General features: G+C 40.5%; 1 protein-coding gene across 1 annotated transcript in view; it reads right to left on the minus strand.

Annotated features, from left to right (window-relative positions):
* CDK6 (cyclin dependent kinase 6) overlaps positions 1 to 6,500 on the minus strand; it is a 252,077-nt gene that overhangs the window by 200,081 nt on the left and 45,496 nt on the right. The gene's annotated exons all lie outside the window — the stretch shown is intronic.

Genomic DNA, 6,500 nt, shown 5'->3' on the forward strand with positions numbered 1-6,500 from the left:
AGAAACGGAATGTCTTTCCTGACAACATGTCCAAAGGACGTGAAACGAAGTCTTGCCATCCTTGCCTTCAAGGAGCACTCAGGCTATACTTCTTCCAAGACAGACTGGTTCGTCCTTCGGCAGTGCATGGCACGTTCAATCTTCTGTGCCAGCACCGTAATTCAAACACATCGGTTCTTCTTTGGTCTTCCTTAATCAATGTGCAACTTTCACATGCATAGGAGGTGATGGAAAATACCGTGGGGTGGGTCAAGTGCATCTGAGTCCTCAGAGAAACTTCCCTGCTTGAAGAGGTCTGGAGCAGCAGATTCACCCAATGAAATGCGTCATCTGAACCCCTGACTGCTGCTTCTGTGAGCATGGATTATGGATCCAAGCAGGCTGAAGTCCTTGGCGACTTCAATGTTTACTTCCTTTGTCAAGATCCCACCGATTGGTCTAGTTGTGAAGGTTTGGTCTTCTTTATTTTGAGTTACAGTCCACACTGAAGGCTGCAATCCTTGATCTTCCTCAGCTTTAAGTCCTCTGCCCTGTCAGCAAACATGGTGTGTCATCTGCCCACCACAGGTTGTTAATAAGCCTTCCTCCAATCCTGATGCTGCATTTTTCTTCACAAAATCCAGTTTCTCTAATTATTTGTTCAGGCATCTGATTGTGAGGATCATAAAAAATTATGGCTAGCCTTGAGGAAGACAGGAAATTCCAGAACACTTCATTGTGCTCATGTGGAACTTGTACATGGAACAAGAGGCAGGTGTGGATCCCGAACAAGGGAATACCGCATGTTTTAAAATCAGGAAGGTGTGTCAGGGTTGTATACTCTCACCATACTTATTCAATCTGAATACTGAGCAAATAATTAGAGAAGCTGAATGACACGAATAAGAATATTCTCTTTGTTCATTGTGACGTTGTTTATTAGTGTAGTTGTGAGGACTTTTAAAAATTTGGAACAGGAAAATTTTATTACTTGTTAAAAAGAACTCATTCTAATACCCTTATAAATATTTTCAAATGATGAAATGACTTTGAAACACAAATACTTGACCTCAAATATGTTTTATATATCAAAATCTCATCTTTCTCCCAAGGAGCACCTGGGGGCTTCAACGTTGACCTTGTGATTGGCAGCCCAACACGCACGCCCACTCCCCCACCAGGGCTCCTGAAGTCAAAGTGACCACCCAGAGAATGAGAGAAATTACTCACAAATCACATGTCCTGAAAGGAACCTGTCACCAGATACACAAAGAATTCTTAGAACTCAATCATCAAAAGACAAATAACCCAATTAAAAACTATGCAAAATGGGGCCTAAAGAGACATTTCTTAGAAGATATACAAAGGATCAAAAGACACATGAAAAATGTTCAATACTGTTAATCATTAGGAAAATAAAAAAACAGCCACAATGAAATGCCTACTTCATATCCATTAGGATCGGCTATTCTTAAAAAGTCAATAATAAGTGTTGGCAAGGATGTAGAGAAAATGGAATCCTCAAACACTGCTGGTGGAAATGTAAAATGGTACAATTACTCTGGAAAAGTTTGTCATTTCTTCACATAGTTACACATAGAGTCATCATATGACCCAGCAATCCCACTCATGGGTATTTAAACTTTAAAAAGATCAAACCCACAACTACTAAGTAGATTCTAACTCATAATGTCCCTACATAGGGTTTCTGAGGCTGTAACTCATTTTTTTCCATCATTTTATTGGGGGCTCACACAACTCTTATCACAATTCATACATACATCAATTGTATAAAGCACATTTGTGCATTTATTACCCTCATCATTCTCAAAACATCTGCTCTCCACTTAAGTCCCTGGCATCAGCTCATTTTTCCTCCCCGCTCCCTCCTCCCTCATGAACCCTTGATAATTTAGAAATTATTATTTTGTCATATCTTACACTGTCCAACGTCTCCCTTCACCCACTCTTCTGTGTCTGCCTCCCAGGGAGGAGGTTATATGTAGATCCTTATAATCCGTTCCCCCTTTCTACCCCACCCTCCCTCCCATGTCCCGGTATTGGCACTCTCACCACTGGTCCTGAAGGGATCATCCGTCCTGGGTTCCCTGTGTTTCCAGTTCCTATCTGTACCAGTGTACATCCAATGGTCTAGCCAGATTTGTAAGGTAGAATTGGGATCATGATAGTGGATGGGGAGAAAGCATTTAGGAACTAGAGGAATGTTGTATGTTTCATCATTGCTACACTGTGCACCCTGACTGGCTCATCTCCTTCCTGTGGCCCTTCCGTAAGGGGGTGTCCAGTTGCCTACAGATGGGTTTTGGATTCCCACTCCGCACTCGCCCTCATTCACAATGATATGATTTTTTGTTCTTTGATGCCTGATACCTCACCCCTTCAACATCTCATGATCACACAGCTGGTGTGCTTCTTCCATGTGGGTTTTGATGCTTCTGAGCTAGATGGCCACTTGTTTACCTTCAAGCCTTTAAGACCCCAGATGCTATATCTTTTGGTAGCCGAGCACCATCAGCTTTCTTCGCCACATTTGCTTATGTACCCGCTTTGTCTTCAGCGATGGTGTCGGGGAGGTGAGCATCATGGAATACCAGTTTAATAGAACAAAGTATTCTTGCATTGAGGGAGTACTTGAGTGGAGGCCCAATGTCCATCTGCTACCTTAATACTAAACCTATAAATATATGCACATAAATCTATTTCACCATCCTCGTATATAAAATATTTACATATTCACATGCCTTTTAGATCTCTACAAATGCCCTTTGCCTCCTAGCTCTTTCCTATATTTCCTTTTACTTTCCTCTTGTCCACTATCATGCTCAGCCTTCATTTGGGTTACAGTAATTCCTCTCAGTTACATCACCCTTGATTGCGCCCTACTAGGCCTCCTATACCCTCCTCACCACTGATTTGGATCACTTGTTATTCCCCTGTCCCTGGTTTAACATTACTTCCTTTCCCCTCACCTCCCCCTCTCCCATGTCCCCCTGGAACTGTCAGTCCCGTTGTTTTCTCCTCCAGATTGTTCATCCAGCCTATCTTATTTAGACAGACCTGTGGAGATAATAACATGCACAAAAACAAGACAGAGCAAAACCAAGCAACAAAAGAAAAGAAAACAACAACAAAAAGCCAATGACAACAAAACAAAACACACACAAAAAAACTACATCACAACAACAACAATGAAAAGCTTGTATTAGTTCCAGGACTGTTTGTTGGCTTTAGAAGTGTTTTCCAGTCGAGTCTGATGCGGTGCCAAGCCCTGGCCTACAGTCTAATTTTAGTATTCCCTGGGGACTTGGTTGCTCTGTTCCCCTTGCTGTTCTGTTGCACACCCTTAGTGTTTTGCCTCGGTGTGGTGGGATCAGATCGGGTGCAATTCCCACACTGTATCTCCAGTGTTGTCCCCTGTAGGGCTACGGGTCAGTGAGGGATGTTGTGTCTCATAGTGGGGTCGGCCATATGGTCTTCTCTGGATTGGCTGCTCTGAGTGGGAATATGGTCATCAAGGCTCTCTTCTTCCCCCTCCATTCTCTCTTCCTCCCCCTTCATTTGCTCCCTTCAACTTCAACTTCCTCCTACCGGAGCACCTGGTGGGTTTGAACTGCCGCCCCTGTGGTTAGCAGTCTTGTGTCCACCCAAAAACGTGTACACACATTTTCATAGCAGCATTATTCACAATAGCCAAAAAGTGGAAACAAGCTGAATGTCAATTAGCTGATAAACATAATACAGTATAGCTATACAGTGGAATATTATTCAGCAATATAAAGGAATGCTACAACATGCAAAGTGAGAGAACTCAGTTGGAGATGAATGACTACATATCACATAAATCTATTTATATGAGATGTAGACAAATCTACAAAGTAGATACAGTGAATGAAGGAACCAGGATTAGAGCTTATGCACTGGGACTTGGGAATCCCCACCCCCACCCTTAACCACTGCATGCTTCATTCTATGGCTCCGTATTTCGTCCTTCCTTAACCACTCCACCCTCACCTTTTAACTCCATTCTATAATGGCAGTGGGTTTGGGGTAATCACCCTGAAATACTGGACAGTTCTCAAAATGTACTGTAGTTTCTGTGGCTCTGTACCTTGATTTAAGCTGTCACCTCTTCCTAGAGAGCCCATTGTTCCCTCTCTATCTGGTGACCTCCTGCACCGTCTCGTAGACTCTGCACAGGGGAACAACCGCTGTGCTACCTGTCTCCCTTTCAGCCCTCCCACTCTCAGAGCCAGGATGCCTCCACATTACCACACATACCTGACTCTCTGTGGGCACTTAGCCATGATTAGTGAATGAATAAATAGATAAATAAAAAGATGCAGCTGTCCTATAAGAGAAGGTGCTGTTTTTTGTTTGTTTTAAACAGCCAGTAGTCATTCCTTGGGGGATCAAGCTGAGTCGTATTCTTTCAGGTCCAAAAAGAGGTGTGATAATAAAGTAAAGATGTTTGTTTGTTTGTTTTCTGGCTTGCCCCGTAAAATAGTTTTGAAGACAATTCTAAAAGAGTCTGAAAATATTTTGTTCAATGACAGTACAGCTAGAAAAACTGGACTGTCTCCAAAGGAACATTTATTTGGTCATGTAAGTATCTAGTACGGCATATTCTGTTTTATTTTTTTCTTCGTTTCATTACTTGTGAGTCACACAATATAAAGGCAATAATGCTTTCATTAATCAAATTCGCATTCCATTTCCTAAATAGCAAACCTCTAAATAAGTTATCCCACATTTTCCCTCATGCTTTTTTTCCTTAGTAACTATCTTGAATGTTAAAAAAAAAAATTATCAGAAGGGTGATTTTGTCTCTTTCCAAAGAGGGAACCAATTTGCTACTCTTTAATTTGAAGCTACCCTTAAATCCAAGGAATGTCTGGCTCAGGAAAGAAAACACAAAGTCCAGAATCTATTAACTTACGATCCAGATCCTTCAAAGCAACTTACAGTCAATATACATGTGAGTCCAGCTAGCTGTCCGAGGAAAGCCTACAGATTCTGTGTGTCTTGCCAGCACAAAAGTATACTTAGATTAAAACTAGGTCACAAGATGCTTTATGACGGCATGTTTTAGTCTCCTAATGCTTCAATTAATTTCTAGGAAACCATAGAAAGAAATATCTTTATAGCCTAAATCAGTGTTGGAGAAACCCCACTCCAATTTAGATGTGGTATTCCCTCAAAGCCTTAGAAGAGAGCGAGCCCGTGTCCCAGCACACGTGGAAGCATTCTGTTTCATCCAAGTCGAAATCTTGAAACACCAAGAAGCACATCTGCAGTTCACCTTCTTCCAAATAGCGTGTTTATTCCCCAAGTACAAATATCCAGACACTTTAATTTCAGTTTTTTTTCTTTTTACAGAAACTTACATATTATGTATTTGGTTATGTACAAAGGTTAGTTCTAAGCACTAGTCTAATAAATATACATTTCTGTTAATGTCAGTTACTAGTATTCCTCATTAGCTATTAGCAAGATGTTATTCGACTACGGCCACCTTCACATTATCTTGGATATAGGAGTACACAATCACTCTCTGCAATTGGAACTAAGAGGAGAAACAGTAAACACAGAGATGCTATCTAATAGAGAAAAAAGGCAAAATTACTGAGCACCAGAAACTAATTGAATAAAAAAAGACATTCTATCCTAAAAACTAAAAATAATAACGGATTTTCACTCAGAATGAAATTTGGTTGGGGGAATGAATAATACAGTTTAAAAGTGGGGGTGGGGGACAGGGCGGAGGAGATGGGAAGGCTTCAAAAAGTTCATGGGAAAACAGAATAGAAAGATAACGAAATTTTTTCCATGAGTTTTCTGAAGCCTCCTCATATTTATGCAATTTTTAAAGTTAATGGCACAGATATTTAATCATTGCCTTTTTGGCATTCATATCTTTGTTAGAAGTAAAACCAAAAGGGAAAATTAGACTACATAACCTTTCTTCCTCATACAGAGAAATAAGAAGGTATCAAGTAGCTCTTTGAGACCATGGTTTTTACTGACTTGTTTCTGGATGCTAAAATGATAATAAGCCAGATCTTTTCAAAGGCCCTATTCATTATTTAAAATAATGTCCATAAAATAATCTGAGAAATGTAGGTATATAGATATGTTTTTATGTAAATATATAAATATAGGTGTCTTTTTGTTCATATATATACATATATGCAAATGTAACAAGGAGCCAGATGGCCTTTGGGCCTCTACTTAAATCTTACCTCAGTACAAGAACAGTTTGTTCTAATAATGTGGCATTATATGATACCTTCCTGACACGATCGCTGAAGACAAAATGTATAAGGCAAATGTGGTGAAGAAAGTGATGGTGCTTGGTTATTAAAAGATATAGCAGCTATTAAAAGATATAGCGTCTGGGGTCTTAAAGGCTTGAAATTAAACAAGCGGCCATCTAGTAGGGAAGCAACAAAGCCCACGTGGATGAAGCACACCAGCCTGTGTGATCATGAGGTGTCGACGGG

The sequence above is a fragment of the Echinops telfairi genome, unplaced genomic scaffold (assembly GCF_000313985.2).
Source record: "Echinops telfairi isolate 266 unplaced genomic scaffold, ASM31398v2 ScPeMD7_23;HRSCAF=83, whole genome shotgun sequence".
NCBI lineage: Eukaryota > Metazoa > Chordata > Mammalia > Afrosoricida > Tenrecidae > Echinops > Echinops telfairi.